We start from the raw sequence: 20,267 nt of genomic DNA, 5'->3' as shown, positions 1-20,267 counted from the left end.
TACGTTGTATTATGAAAAAGGTAGATGCATCCTTAGTGCCCCAAACTGCCGTCTGCTTCACATCTCCTGTGCAGCAAGCTACGTAAATTTAAGTATTAACTGTGGTTTTCTTGCTTGTCACTCCTTTTTCCGTGTGTTTTTGCTTTTAGGAAGCTTTAATTTTCGAGTACTAGTAATAGTGTTCCATAGATTTCGTGTTTGTTTTGAATACAGTCCAGAGACAGTTAGTGCTTATTTTCATTGTTTCCAACAAGAAGTGTCTAGTAACCAAAGTTTATTCAGCCATCAGCCACCTTTAGTGAATTAGCAGTCTAGTTAAAAGTTGATTACTTAACTCTCTGCAGTAAATTGTTGATTTCTTAGGATGGATAGGATGTGTGACTGCTGTGTATGGACGCAGGAGGAGCCGGCCACTGTTCGTGAACTACCGAACGTGCTAATGGCCACGGTCAGCTGTTTTCAGGCTGCTGCCTCTGAGTGTAGTGGCAGTGGGGAGTCTGGTGCATCACATACTACACCCCAGGTGTTACATGATTCACCCATGGTCCCTGCTGTCGAGACATCTTCGCAGGTACAGGGCGTGGTTGGGCCACCCTCTCCCCAAGGGGAGTGATGGGTTCAACGGTATTCGCGTCGCATGAGGTGGAGGGTCAATTTGGAGGCTGGCTGTGTGGCATCGCCTGCTCTGCCTGTGAGTGGACATGTGGTCGCTCCTTCAGCAAGGTCCGAGCAGGCACACGGGGGAGGGGTTTATTAGTGATTGGGAGCACCAGTGTTAGGCAGGTGATTTCCCTCATGGAAATAGCGGAAAGGTCAGGGAAGAAAGCCAGTGTTCACTCTGTCTGCTTGCCAGGGGGTCTCATCTGAGATGTGGAGGAGGCCCTGCCAGCAGTGATAGAGAGCACTGGGTGCACCCGAATGCAAATTGTTGCTCATATCGGCATCAATGACTCCTGCCGTCTGGGTTCAGAGGTCATCCTCAGTTCATACAGGCGGCTGGCGGAGTTGGTAAAGGTGGAAAGCCTCGCTCGGGGGTGGAATCTGAGCTAATTATTTGTAGTGTTGTTCCCAGAACCGATCACAGTCCTCTGGTTTGGAGCCGAGTGGAAGGCTTAAACCAGAGGCTCAGACGATTCTACGGAGATCAGGGGTGCAAATTTCTCTACCTCCGCTATCAGGTGGAGAAATGTAGGGTCCCCCTGAAAAGGTCAGGCGTGCACTACACACAGGAAGCGGCTACGGGGGTAGCGGAGTACATGTGGAGTGCACATGTGGGTTTTTTAGGTTAGAGAATTCCCTCCCTAGGCCCGACAAGACGCCTCCTGAGACGCAACAAGGTAGCAGCAGGCAAAACGCAACAGGGAATGACAATATTAATGTGGTAATAGTAAACTGTGGGAGTGTCTATAGAAAGGTCCCAGAACTACTCTCATTAATAAATAGTCACAATGCCCACATATTACTAGAGATGGAAAGTTGGCTGAAACCAGATGTAAACAATAATAAAATTCTAAACTCAGATTGGAATGTATACCACAGAGACAGCCTGGACAGTGAAGGGGGAGGTGTGTTTATAGCGATAAAATGTGCAATAGTATCGAAGGAAATTGACGGAGATTTGAAGTGTGAAATAATTTGGGTGAAGGTCACAGTTAAAGCAGGCTCAAACATGGTGATTGGATATCACTATAGGCTCCCTAACACTTGAAGGAAAGTTTGGGAAATATATTGAGTAGATTCCCTGACCATTTTGGGTGGAGATTTTAATTTACCAGATATAGATTGGGAGACTCAAACGTTTATAACGGGTGGCAGGGACAAAGAATCCAGTGAAATTTTTTTTAAGTGCATTATCTGAAAACTACCTTGAGCAGAACCGACTCGTGGCGATAACAATTTAGACCTTCTGGTGACAAACAGACCCTAACTATTTGAAACAGTTAACGCAGAACAGGGAATCGGCGATCATAAAGCAGTTACAGCATCAGTGATTTCAGCCATAAATAGAAATATTAAAAAAGGTAGGAAGATTTTTCTGTTTAGCAAAAGTGACAAAAAGCAGATTTCAGAGTACTTGGCAGCTCAACACAAAAGTTTTATCTCAAGTACAGATAGTGTTGAGGATCAGTGGACAAAGTTCAGAACCATCATACAATATGCATGAGGGATAGAAAAACAATCAGAGTCACTCAAAAGAGGAGAGGCTGCTGGACCTGATCGGATACTAGTTCGATTTTACCCTGAGTACGTGAAGGAACTTGTCCCCTTTTTGCAGCGTGTACTGTAGGTCTCTAGAAGAGTGTAGTGCTCCAAAAAAATTGGAGAAGGCACAGGCCATCCCAGTTTTCAAGAAGGGATGTCGAACAGATGTGCAGAACTGATCTCTAACGTCGATCAGTTGTAGAATTTTGGAACACGTATTATGTTCGAGTATAATGACTTTTCTGGAGACTAGAAATCTACTCTGTGGGAATCAGCATGGGTTTCAAAAAAGACAATTGTGTGAAACCCAGCTTGCACTATTTGTCCACGAGACTCGGAGTGCCATAGACATGGGTTCCCAGGTAGATTCTGTGTTTCTTGACTTCCGCAAGGTGTTTGATACAGTTCCACACAGTCATTTAATGAACAAAGTAGGAGCGTATGGACTATTAGACCAATTGTGTGATTGCATTGATGAGTTCCTAGATAACAGAACGCAGCATGTCATTCCCAATAGAGAGAAGTCTTCCGAAGTAAGAGTGATTTCAGGTGTGCCACGGGGGAGTGTCGTAGGACCGTTGCTATTCACAATATATATAAATGACCTTGTGGATGACGTCGGAACTTCACTGAGGCTTTTTGCAGATGATGCTGTAGTGTATCGAGAGGTTGTAGCAATGAAAAATTGTACTGAAATGCAGGAGGATCTGCAACGAATTGACCCATGGTGCAGGGAATGGCAACTGAATCTCAATGTAGACAATGAAATGTGCTACAAATACATAGAAAGAAAGATCTTTTATCATTTAGCTGCAATATAGCAGGTCAGCAACTGGAAGCAGTCAATTCCATAAATTATCTGGGAGTAGGCATTAGGAGTATTTTAAAATGGAATGACCATATAAAATTAATTGTTGGTTAAGCAGATGCCAGACTGAGATTCATTGGAAGAATCCTAAGGAAAAGCTGTCCTAAAACAAAGGAAGTAGGTTACAGTATGCTTGTTTGCCCACTGCTTGAATACTGCTCACCAGTGTGGGATCCGTACCAGATAGGGTTGATAGAAGTGATAGAGAAGATCCAACAGAGAGCAGCTCACTTCATTGCAGGATCATTTAGTAATTGCGAAAGCGTTATAGAGATGATAGATAAACTCCAGTGGAAGCCTCTGCAGGAGAGACGCTCAGTAGCTCGGTATGGGCTTTTGTTGAAGTTTCGAGAACATACCTTCACTGAGGAGTCAAGCAGTATATTGCTCCCTCCTATGTATATCTCGCGAAGAGACCATGAGGATGAAATCAAAGAGATTAGAGCCCACACAGAGGCATACCGACAATCTTTCTTTCCACGAACAATACGAGACTGGAATAGAAGGGAGAACTTATAGAGAACCGATAGAGATACTAAAGGTACCCTCCGCCACACACCGTCAAGTGGCTTGCGGAGTATGGATGTAAATGTAGATGTTTCGATAGAGTGGTGCTTCCGTCAAAGATCAAAACAGGCTATGAAGTTATCACAGTCATCATTTCAACCACAATCAAATGTCCTGTCGACACCCGGCCAAATGTGTAACCTGTGGTGGGGATTCTCAGAAGGTCGATTTCCGCCTCCTTCTCCCCACTGTGTCAACTGCAATGGTGACCATGCTGCCTGCTCTGGGGTTTATCCTCTGTATCTCGATGAGTGGGCTGTCCAGGAGATCCGGGTAAAGGAAAAAGTGCCTTACTCAATCACTCGCAAGTTATTGGCTAGTTGCAAAATCTACAATCTGCCACTTACAGTATGGTTCTTGCTACATCTTGCTCCATGGCCACGCAGACATGTGAACTCAAATTCAGCACTGCAGTTGTGAAATCTCCAGTGTCATGGTAGCATCACCTTCTTCTTGTCCAGTTGTGCAACAAGCCACCAGTCTTTCACCTCATGGGGTGAAGTCACCTGCTACACGACCGGCAGGCTGGAAAGGACAGAAGGAATACTCCTGCAAAGACTTCCTACATCCCTTCGGCCAGAAAATATCTGAGTCTTCCTCTGTCAACCAGAAAGGCTCTAACAAATCAAACAAAGGCAAATGTTCTTCTCCTTCACCGACTCGAAGATCCTCTTTGACGGTGTCACTACATGATATCCTCATGCAGCTGGCCTCTATGTTGCTGCAGCTGACCTCTGTGTTGCCAGTGCACATTGCCAACCGTTTTTCTGCCCTTGACTCCGCAGATCGACAGGGGGAATGCCGACGCCTGTGTAGACCACATGAAGCGGGATCCTCCAGCCTCTGCACCCTGCAGCCGCCAATGTGACACTCCTTCATTTTTTTCCACCTCCCTTTCCTTGTTATGACTCTCCTTTAATGGAACATTCATGGCCATTGACGAGACAAAGAGGATTTACAGCTGCTCTTATAATGCCAGCGTGTGCTTCTTCTCTGCCTCTAGGAAACAAAATTGCGTCCTCACGACTGCTTTGAGCTCTCACATTTCTTCCTGGTCCATTTGACCTTCTCGCTGAGGACTGCATTCCTTCTTATGGTGGAGTCACGCTGCTCAATGGGATGCTGTTCATAGTCCTCCTTCACTACCTGCCTTCAAGCTGTTGCAGTTTGCCTTCTCCTTCCTCACTTGATCTTTTCCCATCCATCATTTGATGTCACCAGGGCAGACTTCCTTCAGTTTATTGGGCAGCTACCTCAACCCTTTCTGCTGCTTGGTCACTTTAATGCACACCGTCCCCTTTCGGGTTCTCCCAGAACCTGTCTGAGAGGTGCCCTCTTGGTTGACCTTCTCAATCAACTTAACCTCCTCTGCCTTAATGAAGGAGCACCCACATTCCTTTCAGACTCCACACACTCACCTGTTCCCATTTGGACCTGTTCTTCTGCACTGCCCAGCTTGCCCTTCATCATGAGTGGTCTGTTCTCTCTGACACATACTCAAGCAACCATTTCCCAAGTGCTCTCTGTTTGCTGACTCCTACCCAACCCCCATGCACGCCAAAATGGCAGCTTACTAAGGCTGACTGGAGGCTTTACTCCTCCCTGGTGACCTTCAACGAACAATACTTCCCCAGTTGTGATGACCAGGTAGGATATCTTACAAACGTTATCCTTACGACCACAAAACATTCCATTCCTCGCACTTCCTCTTTACTAAGCCGCGTCCCGGGCCCTTGGTGGACTGAGGCATGCTGCGGTGCAATTTGTGAATGGAGACGTGCTGTCCGCATTTTTAACCATCATGCTACAATGGCAAACTGCATACATTATAAACAGTTGAGTGTATAGTGTTGTGGGGTTCTTTGGGATAGCAAAAAAGCTAGCTGGATTTCATTCACTAGTTCTTTTAACAGCTCAACTCCCTCTTCTGATGTGTGGGCTAACCTCCAACGGCTCTCTGTGACCAAGATCCATTCCCCAATTTCCGGCTTGACAGTAGTAGACGTCGTAGTAGACCCTATTGCAATCTCCAACACCTTGGGTTACCATTTTGCAGAGTTTTTGAGCTCCTCCCACTACCACCCTGCCTTCCTCCATCGGAAATGAGCAGAGGAGACTTGGGCGATACCCTTCTCTTCTCAGAATCATGAGTGCTACAATGTCACCATCACTATGAGCGAGCTATATCATGCTCTCACTTCAGCCCAGTCCTCCACCCCAGGGCCAGACAATGTTCACATTCATATGTTGCAGCACCTTTCTCTGGTGGGCAAGTACTTTCTGCTTCATACTTACAACCGCATCTGGACAGAGGTCACGTTTCCCAGATGCTGGTGTGAAGCCACTGTCATACCCATACCTAAGTTCGATAAGGACAGACACCTTCCTTCCAGCTACCGCCCTATTTCTCTCACTTCAGCAGATAGGCATGCTGTTTATCGGCTTTGTGTGGCCACCCATCCTATGCCGCCTCCTTTGTTGATAACTGCTTTGATCATCTTTGATCATCAGTATGGGCTGTGTCCCTCTTCTCTGTTACCTTCTGGAGTTCACTTACAGCTCTTGCTCCGGCAGCTTAACTTCATGCTACCTGCCACTTTACCGATGGTTGTGAACTCTCCACCATCTAGGCTTCATGAGGTGGCCCGTGTTCATTTTGGCCTTCATTCGCTTCCTAAGGACTCTACTCCAGCCTCCCTCTATCGTCTTAATTTCACAAGCTTCAAACGCAACTTCGCGATAGTACCTTTGTGTACATTAATGGCTCTCGGACTGACTGTGGTGTCAGGTGTGCCTTCATCATTGGCACCAACGTTTTCTGGTATCGGCTTATGGAACACTGCTTATTACTTACAGCAGAGCTCTTCGCCCGGTATCAGACTACACAGTACATCTGGCAACACAGGCTTTTCAATTGCGTTGTCTGCTCTGACTCTCTCAGTGCCATTCAAAAGTTGTGTGTGCTGTACACCATCCATCCCTTAGAGCTACGGGTCCGGGAAAGCTTTCACTTAATCAGTCTTGATGGAGCCACTGTGATGTTTATGTGGACCTCTGGTCACATCGGCCTGTTAGGAAGCGAGGCCACTCATGCTGCCTCCAGGGCTGCAGTCCTCGTACCTCAGCCTGCTAGTTCTTACATTCCCTCCAATGATCTCTGTGTTACCGCCTGTCAACAGGTTGTGTCACTTTGGCATTACCGCTGATCCTACCTTCGTGGGAACAAGCTGTGGCTTATTAATCCTCTCAAAGTGTGCTTGGACGACCTCCTCTTGGCCCTCTCACCATGAGATCATTGTAGCTAGGTTGTGTATTATGTACTGTAGCTAGGTTGTGTATTGTATCACCATGTGTTAAGTGGAGCTTCCATTCCACTTTGTGCTCATTGCACTCAATGTTTGATGGTCTGCCATTTCCTGATGGAATGCCCTTTTTTCAACCACTTGTGTTCTTGTTTGTGTTTGCTGTCTGAGTTATTGGCCATTTTAGTGAACTAGGCGCGTGCTACTCTATCCTGTGCAAGCTTCTTCATCTCCCAGTACTTACTGCAACCTACATCCTTCTGAATCTGCTTAATGTATTCATCTCTTGGTCTCCCTCCACGCTGCTCTCCAATGCTAAATTTGTGATCCCTTGATGTCTCAGAACATGTCCTACCAACCGGTCCCTTCTTGTCAAGTTCTCATTAGTTACGTGATCTACCCATCTAATCTTCAGCATCCTTCTGTAGCTTCCATTCTCTTCTTGTCCGAACTATTTATCGTCCACATATGGCTACACTCCATACAAATACTTTCAGAAATGACTTCCTGACACTTAAATCTATGCTTGATGTTAACAAATTTCTCTTCTTCAGAAATGCTTTTCTTGCCATTGCCAGTCTACATTTTATATCCTCTCTACTTCAACCATCATCAGTTATATTGCTCCCCAAATAGCAAAACTCCTTTACTACTTTAAGTGTCACATTTCCTAATCAAATTCCCTCACCATCACCTGACTTAATTCGACTACATTACATTATCCTCGTTTCGCTTTTGTTGATGTTCATCTTATACCCTCCTTTCAAGACACTGTCCATTCCGTTCAACTGCTCTTCCAAATCCTTTGCTGTCTCTGTCAGAATTACAATGTCATCGGCGAACCTCAAAGTTTTTATTTCTTCTCCATGGATTTTAATACCTACTCCAAAATTTTCTTTTGTTTCCTTTACTGCTTGCTCAATATGCAGATTGAATAACATCGGGGAGAGGCTACAACCCAGTCTCACTCCCTTCCCAACCACTGCTTTGCTTTCATACCCCTCGACTCTTATAACTGCCATCTGGTTTCTGTATAAATTGTAAATAGCCTTTCGCTCCCTGTATTGTACCCCTTCCACCTTTAGAATTTGAAAGAGAGTATTCCAGTCAACATTGTCAACATTGTCAAAAGCTTTCTCTAAGTCTACAAATGCTAGAAACGTAGGTTTGCCTTTCCTTAATCTATTTTCTAAGATAAGTCGTAGGGTCAATATTGCCTCATGTGTTCCAGTGTTTCTATGGAATCCAAACTGATCTTCCCCGAGGTCAGCTTCTACCAGCTTTTCCATTCGTCTGTAAAGAATATGCGTTAGTATTTTGCAGCTGTGACGTATTAAACTGATAGTTTGGTAATTTTCACATCTGCCAACACCTGCTTTCTTTGGGATTGGAATTATTATATTCTTCTTGAAGTCTGAGGGAATTTCGCCTGTATCATACATCTTGCTCACAAGATGGTAGAGTTTTGTCAGGACTGGCTCTCCCAAGGCTGTCAGTAGTTCTAATGGAATGTTGTTTACTCCCGGGGCCTTGTTTTGACTCAGGTGTCTCAGTGCTCTGTCAAACTCTTCACGCAGTATCATATCTCCCATTTCATCTTCATCTACATCCTCTTCCATTTCCATAATATTGTCCTCAAGTACATCACCATTGTATAGACCCCCTATATACCCCTTCCACCTTTCTGCTTTCCCTTCTTTGCTTAGAAGTGGGTTTACATCTGAGCTCTTGATATTCATACAAGTTGTTCTCTTTTCTCCAAAGGTCTCTTCAATTTTCCTGTAGGCAGTATCTATCTTACCCCTAGTGAGATAAGCCTCTACATCCTTACATTTGTCCTCTAGCCATCCCTGCTTAGCAATTTTGGACTTCCTGTCGATCTCATTTTTGAGACGCTTGTATTCCTTTTTGCCTACTTCATTTATTGCATTTTTATATTTTCTCCTTTCATCACTTAAATTCAATATTTCTTCTGTTACCCAAGGATTTCTAGTAGCCCTCGTCTTTTTACCTACTTGATCCTCTGCTGCCTTCACTACTTCATCCCTCAAAGCTACCCATTCTTCTTCTACTGTATTTCTTTACCACATTCCTGTCAATTGTTCCCTTATGCTCTCCCTGAAACTCTGTACAACCTCTGGTTTAGTCAGTTTATCCAGGTCCCATCTCCTTAAATTCCCACCTTTTTGCAGTTTCTTCAGTTTTAATCTACAGTTCACAACCAGTAGATTGTGGTCAGAGTCCACATCTGCCCCTGGAAATGTCTTACAATTTAAAACCTGGTTCCTAAATCTCTGTCTTACCATTATATAATCTATCTGATACCTTCCAGCATCTCCAGTATTCTTCCATGTATACAACCTTCTTTTATGATTCTTGAACCAAGTGTTAGCCATGATTAAGTTATGCTCTGTGCAAAATTCTACCAGACGGCTTCCTCTTTCATTTCTCACCCACAATCCATATTCACCTACTACATTTCCTTCTCTTCCTTTTACTACTCTCGAATTCCAGTCACTCATGACTATTAAATTTTCGTCTCTCTTCACTACCTGAATAATTTCTTTTATCTCATCATACATTTCATCAATTTCATCATCATCTGCAGAGCTAGTTGGCATATAAACTTCTACTACTGTAGTAGGCATGGGCTTCATATCTATCTTGGCCACAATAATGCATTCACTATGCTGTTTGTAGTAGCTTACCTGCACTCCTATTTTTTTATTCATTGTTAAACCTACTCCTGCATTACCCCTATTTGATTTTGTATTTATAACCCTGTATTCACCTGACCAAAAGTCTTGTTCCTCCTGCCACCGAACTTCACTAATCCCCACTATATCTAACTTGAACCTATCCATTTCCCTTTTTAAATTTTCTAATCTACCTGCCCAGTTTAGGGATCTGACATTCCACGCTCCAATCCGTAGAACGCCAGTTTTCTTTCTCCTGATAACGATGTCCTCTTGAGTAGTCCCTGCCCGGAGATCTGAAGTGGGGACTATTTTACCTTTGGAATATTTTACCCAAGAGGACGCCATCATCATTTAATCATACAGTAAAGCTGCATGCCCTCGGGAAAAATTACGGCTATAGTTTCCCTTTGCTTTCAGCCGTTCACAGTACGAGCATCAGTCAATCATCGAGACTGTTGCCCCTGCAACTACTGAAAAGGCTGCTGCCCCTCTTCAGGAACCACACGTTTGTCTGGCCTCTCAACAGATACTTGTCCGTTGTGGTTGCACCTACGGTAAGGCCATCTGTATCGCTGAGGCACGCAAGCCTCCCCACCAACGGCAAGGTCCATGGTTCAAGGGGCGGGGTCTCCCTCTCTAATACATTGTCTCTTACTAATATCATTGGTTAGGGGGCACCCTAATAATGGAAGCATCTAACAGCTTTGAAGCATTTATCAGAGATCTTCAGCTCCTGTGGTGATCTTCTAGCTTCAGAATTGGTCATAACCTTATATTTTGTCTTTGTTTCATTTACACCAAGTCCATTTCTTGTTCCTTCTGCTTCCATTTGTCCATATATTTCTTTAAGTGATTGTACATCCCTTGTCATGATAGCAATATTATCTGCATATGCGCATATCTGGCCGGACTTCATCATTACTGTTCCTCTTTTATCTACTTTTTGTATGATACTATGCAGTGCTAAATTAAACAGGACTGCAGAGAGGCCATCATCCTGTTTCACTCTATCCTTAAACTCAAACTGCTTGGTAATTCTGTTAGTGACTTTTGCTTTTGTATTGTTCATTGTTAGTTCGATTAACCTTCTCAGTTTATCAAAGATGCCCAATTCTTTCAGCCCTTTATAGAATGCTAGTCTATTAATACTATCAAAAGGTTGTTTAAAATCAATGAACAGGAAGTGGAGATCTATATCATATTCATAAAATTTTTCAATTATTTGTCTAATAACAAACAACTGGTCAGATGTACCTCTGTTTGGTCGGAATCCACATTGGTATTCTCAGAGTATCTTTTGGTGCACCTCTTTATTCTTTCATTCAGCACTCCAGAGAAAATCTTATATACTGTATTCAGTAGGGTTATGCCTCTGGTTTTCACAATTGAACTTTTCTACTTTCTTATATATTGGGCATGTTTTTCTAGTATTCCACTCCTCTGGCATGTTTTCATTTACCCATATGTTCTGTAAGGTTTAAATATTTCGCGTCTTAGAGTTTGCCCCACTGATTTTATTAGCTCTGACATGATCCCATCTTCACCATGTGCATGGTTATTTTTTAGTTTATTTACCACTGTTTCCACTTCCAGCATTGTTGGGTTTTGTGGCTCATCCCTTTCAATTTCTCTTGCCTCTGTGTTCTCTTCCTGTTCCTGTGTACCTCTTGGGGCCTGATCTGAGTTTTTTTGAGTATAGGCCTATCTTCAAAGTATTCTACCCACCTCTGCAATATTTCTTGTTCATCTCTTATTATCTCGCTGTTTCTATTTCTGCATGCATTTCTTTTTGGGGTGAAAACTTTTTCTCATCTTTTCCACAGTGTGATAGAATTTCTTTGTTTCATTTTGTTCTTTTAATTCTTGTATCTCTTTAAACTTTGATTTCAGCCATTCCTTTTTCTTGCATATTTTTTGGCGTTGGATCTTAATTCTTTGTACACCTCCACGTTTCTTCTTGTTTCTCTCTGTATCATACTCAGTCTTATATATTGGGCATGTTTTTCTAGTATTCCACTCCTCTGGCATGTTTTCATTTACCCATATGTTCTGTCTAAAAGTGAATCAATTTTTAGGGGACTCTGAGCTCCAGAATGCATTAAACTGAATCCTTCCTGATAAATAGTAATATGGTAGTACAATTGATGTGGAAGGATTTTGGGAGAAATGGGTTCACTTAAGTAAGAAGTATTAGTTTCAGAGGATAGTATTTAAATGACGACACCTATGTAATAAGGTGGCATGAAAAGTCACAGATATAAATGGAAAGGACAAATAAACAGTTCCAAGAGAGATCAAAAGAGAATTCTAAGAAACAGTTAGTCTGAGCACTCAGAACCTTGGTCTAGAGGGACACAAGATGTATGAACAAAAAGGCAGGCAAACAAGAAGTAGAGGTTTATTAGTTGAATATTGGGGATAAGGGAACAAACAACAAGGTCATCAGTCCCTTAATCCAAGAGGGGTGCATCCAGAAGTAGAGACATCCACCAAGGACATTTTCTGATCTGATCGTGAAATTCATAACAGTAAAACTGAGAATATTAAAAATGTGACAGTCATTGTTTGTACTGTCAATACTAAAAACCAGTTGAAAGAGATACGGAAATCAGCAAGTGGGCATCCCCACAGCTCTGCATGGGACAGGAAGGATCCCATCCCCGAATAATTACTTAAGAGTGCCCACTATACAACAATGTGTGACACCCAGGACAAAAAATTGGGTGCAACAGAAAGGGGGAAAACTGAACCTAAAAGTGATTGAAACAGAGTAAAAGAGAGATGAAAGAGTAGCCTCGTCAAAGAAGCAGGGTCAGGTATGCCCCAGGCCTAATATAAAGTGGGAGGTGGGAGAAGTCCTATCCTCAACCTACCTCCAAGACAGGAACAGAGAGATTAAAACCTTATAACTGAGTATAAAACCTGCTTTCATGAAGAAAACTGAGAACCAGTTCAACCATCCACAAATCTACCACCAAGATTAGAGGCATTCCACCAAGATATGCGCTACTGTCTGTAAGGCTCCACAATAACAATTTAAGAGCAGCTCATTACTAGGGCCCGGATTTTAATGACAAGTCATATTTTTTTCTGAACTATAGGGTGAATTTTAGAACAATTTATACACATATCTAGGCATTTTAGTGTCAAAAAATGTATTTTGATTGTGCATATAGAGTCATATTTCAACAAATTTTATTAATAGGTCATAATGCGGCTAACTTTCAATATAATAGGTCATATTTCCATCAACTTTTGTCAAAAATGCATATACCTTTTTTCTCTATCTTAAAGGACACACGAATAAGAAAATGAATATGTTGCTCACGAGACAATATTTAACGTGCTATTATGAAAGATAAACAGATAAATTAGTACACAGCTTTATTTCTCAGGACTGTAGCAGAAAATCGGTATACCACAAAAGTCGTGTCGCGAACATAAAACATTGTTGCGCAGAGTCAACAATACGCTCTCAGAGCCAACAAAGGCGGCTTCTGCCGTAATAATCATCGCAGTCGCACAGGTGTTCCCAGTAACCAGTTTGAAAACAGCTTTTGCCTTGTTCAACATGCCTAAGGAAAAGTGCTCCGACAGTGTGAAATTGTGAGGATATGTTCGAGAATTTGGAGAGAAGTTCTTTAGTACTGATGGGAAAATATTATTTTGTAAACTGTGTGAAGTTAAAGTTAGTGCAGAAAAGCACTTTAATGTGCAACAACATTGTAATACTGCTAAACACAGCAGCTGAAGTGCTGAAAATAACAGCAAGCAAACACTGTTATTTGAACAGACAGGTCAAACGTCAACCGTGCAATCATTCTGCAAGGATTTGTGTGAGGTGATGGTGTCCTGCAACATCCCATATGGGAAAAGCTGAAGAATCCACACTTCAGAGGGTTCTTGGAGAAGTACACAACACATCCAGTTCCAGATGAATCTACACTGAGAAATAACTATTTATCCGTGCTTAACAAAATATGAATTACTATTGCTGAGCAAAAGATCTGGCTGTCGATAGATGAAACTATGGATATTATTGGGCGATATATTGCAAATGATGTTGTTGGTGTTCTAAAAGCTGATGGCCCTGGAGATATGTTCCTACTAACATGTGAACCTCTCGATAGAGTAAATAATTCGACGACTGTTATTTTGTTTGACAACTCTCTGAAGCTACTGTGGCCGGATGGTGTGAAAAGAGACAACGTTTTGCTGCTTGTAACAGATGGTGCTTCATATATGGCTAAAGCAGCCAAAAGGTTTCAGATTCTCTACCCCAGTATGGTGTATGCCACTTGCGTTGCACAGAGTTGCCAAAGAGATGCGATCAAATTAACCTGACATGGACAAATTAATTTCCTGCAGCAAGAAAATCTATGTGAAGGCTCCGCTACAGGTGCAGAAATTCAAGGAACAAGCACCTTCAATGCCCCTCCCACCTGTTCTTATATAATGGGGTTCTTGCCTTAATGCTGCTGAGTATTACTGCACCAACTACACCCAAATAAAAATAATCTTCTGTGAGCTTGATAGTGATGAATCAAGTGCTATCAAAATTGTGAAAGAAGTTTTTACAGACACATTGTCTCGAAACTTGGCATACATCAACGCCAATTTTTCAGTGATATCAAAAGCCATCAAACAACTGGAAGCTATTGGCACTCAGCTATGTGAGGCCCTGAGTATTGCACAACATGTGCAGAGTGAGTTGGGTCGAGCTCGTAGTCATGTGGCTGACAAAGTGAAAACAAAATTGCAAAGCGTTCTCCAATGGAATCCTGGATATTCTACACTGTGCAGTCCTTCAGGGAATGCTGCAACATTTGAAGATACTGAAACAAAGCTGAACTCCAGTGACCTGGCTGCCTTCAAATACGCTCCAGTGACATCTTGTGAAGTGAAGAGGAGCTTTTCCAGGTACAAAACTATCCTCAGCAACAACCATAGATCTTTGACAATGAAAAACCTGAAAATGCACCTTGTGATCCAGTGCAACTTTGCAGATACGGAAGATTGACATACGGTATTAAATAATGTGAAATGCTTTAAATACTATGTAGAAATAAAAACATTGTTTTACTGTTTCGATAGATGATCTTTTCACTGAACTTTGTGTTTAGAAAATAAAACATTCAAACGTTCAAAAAATAGGTGCAAATTAGCCACAAACCCTACAGTAAGAAAGAACTATACTTACAATATTTTGAGAAGTGAATTTTTTATTACTTTATGGTGAATAAAAAATCAAATAAACAAACAAGAATGCTTTAAATAAACTTCTATTAAGTCATATTTTATTTTTTAAGGTGATATTTATGTAAGTTTTAGGTCATAAATGCTTGCAAATTTCACTGTTTTTTAGGTAATTAAAATCCGGGCCCTACACATTACACAAAAGAAATCTGAGAGTTAACCTGGTATGACCAATGTGGAGACAACATAGCACTGTGGATTCCTTCTTGGAGAAGTGGAAGGAAGGGCCCCAGGCTGCAGATTATCCTTGACAGGAGAAATAGAAAGCAATAGCAACAGACAGTAGTACTTTGGTAGGCACTGTGATCACTGTACAAGGATAATAAAAGTTAAAGATAGACTGACAGTAAAGATGATAGTAGATAAACAAGTAACAGAAAGAACAACACAAATAAAAATGGAAAAAATACTATTAAAGGCAAAAGAATATACGAATAATAAATAAAATAAATGTTCTAAAAAACACTAATCGAAGAAGAGAGGGACAGAGACTCTTGTGACATTATCCTGACTGCCTTGTCCGAGAATTACTTCGAGCAGATAGTTAGAGAACCAACTCGTGAAGCTAACGTTTTAGACCTCATAGCAACAAATAGACCGGAACTTTTCGACTCCGTGAATGTAGAAGAGGGTATCAGTGATCATAAGTCAGTGGTTGCATCAATGACTACAAGTGTAATAAGAAATGCCAAGAAAGGAAGGAAAATATATTTGCTTAACAAGAGTGATAGGGCACAAATCGCAGAATATCTGAGTGACCACCATCAAACGTTCATTTCTGAGGAAGAGGATGTGGAACAAAAATGGAAAAAATTCAGAAACATCGTCCAGTACGCTTTAGATAAGTTTGTACTGACTAAGGTCCAAAGCGAGGGGAAAGATCCACCGTGGTATAACAATCATGTACGAAAGGTACTACGGAAACAAAGAAAGCTTCATCATAGGTTTAAGAGTAGTCGAATCATAGCTGATAAGGAAAAGCTGAACGAAGCGAAAAAGAGCGTAAAGAGAGCAATGAGAGAAGCATTCAACGAATTCGAACATAAAACATTGGCAAACAATCTAAACAAGAACCCTAAAAAGTTTTGGTCATATGTAAAATCGGTAAGCGGATCTAAATCCCCTATTCAGTCACTCGTTGACCACGATGGCACCGAAACAGAGGACGACCGAAGAAAGGCAGAAATACTGAATTCAGTGTTCCGAAACTGTTTCACTGCGGAAAATCGTAACACGGTCCCTGACTTCAGCCGTCGCACGGACGCCAAAATGGAAAATATTGAAATAAACGATATCGGAATTGAAAAACAACTGCTATCACTTAGTAGCGGAAAAGCATCCGGACCAGACGAGATACCCTTAAGATTCTACAGTGATTATGCTAAAGAACTTGCCCCCTTTCTATCAGCAATTTATCGTAGATCGCTGGAAGAACGTAAAGTACCTAGCAACTGGAAGAAAGCGCAGGTCGTTCCCATTTTCAAGAAGGGTCATAAATCAGATGCGAATAATTATAGGCCTATTTCGCTTACGTCAATCTGTTGTAGAATAATGGAACATGTTTTGTGTTCTCGTATTATGACGTTCTTAGATAATACAAATCTCCTTCATCATAACCAACATGGATTCCGCAAACAGAGATCATGTGAAACTCAGCTCGCCCTATTTGCCCAAGAAATTCACAGTGCCGTAGACACTGGCGAGCAGATTGATGCCGTATTCCTGGACTTCAGGAAGGCATTTGATACGGTTCCGCACTTACGTTTAGTGAAAAAAATACGAGCTTACGGAATATCGGACCAGGTTTGTGATTGGATTCAGGATTTCCTAGAAGAAAGAACACAACATGTCATTCTTAACGGTTCAAAATCTGCAGATGTAGAGGTAATTTCGGGAGTACCGCAGGGAAGCGTGATAGGACCTTTATTGTTTACAATATACATAAATGACTTAGTTGACAACATCGGTAGCTCCGTGAGGCTATTTGCAGATGACACGGTTGTCTACAAGAAAGTAGCAACATCAGAAGACTCGTACGTACTCCAGGAGGACCTTCAGAGGATTAATGCATGGTGCGACAGCTGGCAGCTTTCCCTAAACGTAGATAAATGTAATATAATGCGCATACATAGGGGCAGAAATCCATTCCAGTATGATTATGCCATAGGTGGTAAATCATTGGAAGCGGTAACGACTGTAAAATACTTAGGAGTTACTATCCGGAGCGATCTGAAGTGGAATGATCACATAAAACAAATAGTGGGAAAAGCAGGCGCCAGGTTGAGATTCATAGGAAGAATTCTAAGAAAATGTGACTCATCGACGAAAGAAGTAGCTTACAAAACGCTTGTTCGTCCGATTCTTGAGTATTGCTCATCAGTATGGGACCCTTACCAGGTTGGATTAATAGAAGAGATAGACATGATCCAGCGAAAAGCAGTGCGATTCGTCATGGGGACATTTAGTCAGCGCGAGAGCGTTACGGAGATGCTGAACAAGCTCCAGTGGCGGACACTTCAAGAAAGGCGTTACGCAATACGGAGAGGTTTATTATCGAAATTACGAGAGAGCACATTCCGGGAAGAGATGGGCAACATATTACTACCGCCCACATATATCTCGCGTAATGATCACAACGAAAAGATCCGAGAAATTAGAGCAAATACGGAGACTTACAAGCAGTCGTTCTTCCCACGCACAATTCGTGAATGGAACAGGGAAGGGGGGATCAGATAGTGGTACAATAAGTACCCTCCGCCACACACCGTAAGGTGGCTCGCGGAGTATAGATGTAGATGTAGAGAAGGTTACACTAATACGTAGAGTCAAGTTGTGTGGAAGACACAGTGCATGTGCTGAAGAGCAAATTTTTATCTCTGGGGTTCAGGGGAACTGGTGCTAGATGTTAAAACAGAAATGGCCCAGCAGTATAGCTCATTCCTGGAGTCATTCTACACATCATTCTCAGTATCTGGTTAATGGATTCCACCAAGACAGACAGACACAGTACTCATTACTCTGAACATGAGAGATGTTAACTCCTACCCCTCCTCCCCCCCCCCCCCCCCAAATGTATCTTCTCATCATGTGACACATCATACATACCAGGCGCACTCCGTGAGCATGCATGATAGTGTGAGTCCTGCAAGCAACTGGTGTCAGATCTGCAAGAGGGGCTAGACGTGTAAATTAGTCAAAATACTAACACAAATTATTTACAATAGAATGGAGAGACTCATAGAAACAAAAATTGGGGAAAATCAGTTTTTGTCCTAGAGAAATATAGGAATATGTGAGGCAGTACAGACCCTAAGACTTATAAAACTGCGGATATGAAAACCTACATTCACAGAATTTGCAGATTTCAAAACATCATTTGACAATATTGAATAGAATACACTCTTTAAAATTATGGAAGTAGCAGGAATCAAACACAATGAGAGAAAGGTACAGAAACAATACTACATTTAATAGTGTTGAAAGAAATTAAAGCAAGACAGTTACTGAGAAGAGAGGTAGACAGGGTTGTACATTATCTCCAATGTTATTTGGATGTAAACTCTCTCAGGGGACACTGCCTTATCGTAGGCACCTTCAGTGCCCGGTGGGAGGATTTGCTTGCTTTGATGAAGTCGAGAGCTATGCTGGTGGTACTGTCCCAGAGAAATATAGGAATATGTGAGGCAGTACTTTTAGTTTATTGAGAGCTCAGTACACCATTGTTTCTTTGTTGTCTAAGTCAACTGTAATCTTCCTCTCCTCCATTTTTAACTACGCCATATGCACTTGAAAGTTCTGTTTTGAATTAAAATCCTCAACTACTATGTTTCATTTATTAAATTCACCCCTAGCCTTTCATGTTTCCTTCTCAAACATAAAGATTTTTAGTAAATTTTCTGTTGTCGCCTTTTTATCTGTGGTTATACCCTCACTCTTTTAATTGATCCTTTAATTTTTAAGACTTTCCAATATTATGACTAAGCTGTCCTATGCTGTGGTATCAGGCATTATCAGATAAATCATGTACTGGATAAACGATTGATGTTTATATTGATAAGTTAAAGAAAAATCATTAAAACATTTAGACTTGGCACAAGTTGTGTGTTCTCTCACATAAATTGTAATTCACACTTCTGTATTGGTCATGTAGTATTGCCTTGGGTTTTGTTCAGTGTCTGTCGTCATTGCCATTTCAACCGATTGTCCAGAATTGAATCCACAATGTTCACTGTGCAAAATCACTTCCCCCCATGTAATGATGACAACTTAATCTATTAATAGGAAAACTGCAAAGTTACAATTTCAGGCTGCTGTACTGGCTTTGGTATCATTCACAGATAATTATCATAAAATTAATCATTTCTCAAATTCTTCTCTACAGTTTTGACTCGTCCTAACAGATGTGAGTATTGGAACATAATACATGTTTAGGAGCCATTCAGTTTTAGTCCCCAACCAACCAAAATATATAAAGATGTGGCTACTTCTACTGAGCTAAAAGGAATGATTGTTGAAGGAAAAAAGGAAGTTCAGATTTTGTAAGAGAAGTTTTATCATTTCTATGTAGATTCAGAAAAAAAGATGGATTCAAGAATCTACTAGAGCCTGGTATCACCTAATATGAAAGACTCGTTGCTGAATCATGTTGAGGCTCTAGGGGTTACCAAATTTATTTATAATTTGAAAAAGCCTTGCTGAAATATAAGCAAAGAAATACCAGTTTTTTCCCTTCATCACATTAAAGATTCTTTATAAATATGTTGCTGGTAGCATTTTGATATGATTGGTAATAATTTAAGTGAAAAGAGTACCAAAGAATAAAACACTTAGAGATAAGACATGTTCGATATACCTGCTACCATTGGAGATGACGTGACACAAACAAATTGCGAAATTGTCCATGACTTTCTGAATGGCTGTTTTCAGCTCAGCAATGGTTCTGGGGTTATTGATGTACACTGTGTCTCTAAAAAATGTGTTCCGATCCAGAGAATATGGTAGCCAGTCAAGGCTCATGCCAGTGGCCTTTGTGTACCCTAGATCCAGAATTCGGTCCCAAAAGTGCTCCTTCAGGACATCAAACACTCATCTGCTTTGATGAGGTTGAGCTGTGTCTTGCATGAACCACATCTTGTCGAAATCAGGGTCGCTTTGGCTAATGGGGATGAAATCATCTTCCAAAACCTTCATGTACTATTCGGTGGTCACCGTACCCTCAAGGAATATTGCACTGATAATCCTGTGACTGGACATTGCACACCACATGGTCACCAGTTGAGGATGAAGAGACTTCTCAATCGTGAAATGTGGATTCTCAGTCCCCCAAATGTGCCAGTTTTGCTTATTGACGAACCCATCCAAATGAAAGTGGAG

General features: G+C 41.6%; 1 protein-coding gene across 3 annotated transcripts in view; it reads left to right on the top strand.

The window, feature by feature from the left end:
* The window catches only part of LOC124612832 (abscission/NoCut checkpoint regulator), a 163,691-nt gene that overhangs the window by 63,668 nt on the left and 79,756 nt on the right, over positions 1-20,267 (top strand). The gene's annotated exons all lie outside the window — the stretch shown is intronic.

The sequence above is a fragment of the Schistocerca americana genome, chromosome 4 (genome assembly GCF_021461395.2).
Source record: "Schistocerca americana isolate TAMUIC-IGC-003095 chromosome 4, iqSchAmer2.1, whole genome shotgun sequence".
NCBI lineage: Eukaryota > Metazoa > Arthropoda > Insecta > Orthoptera > Acrididae > Schistocerca > Schistocerca americana.
Note: the sequence above shows the minus strand (reverse complement) of the source record. Positions and strands in the feature narration are given on the sequence as shown.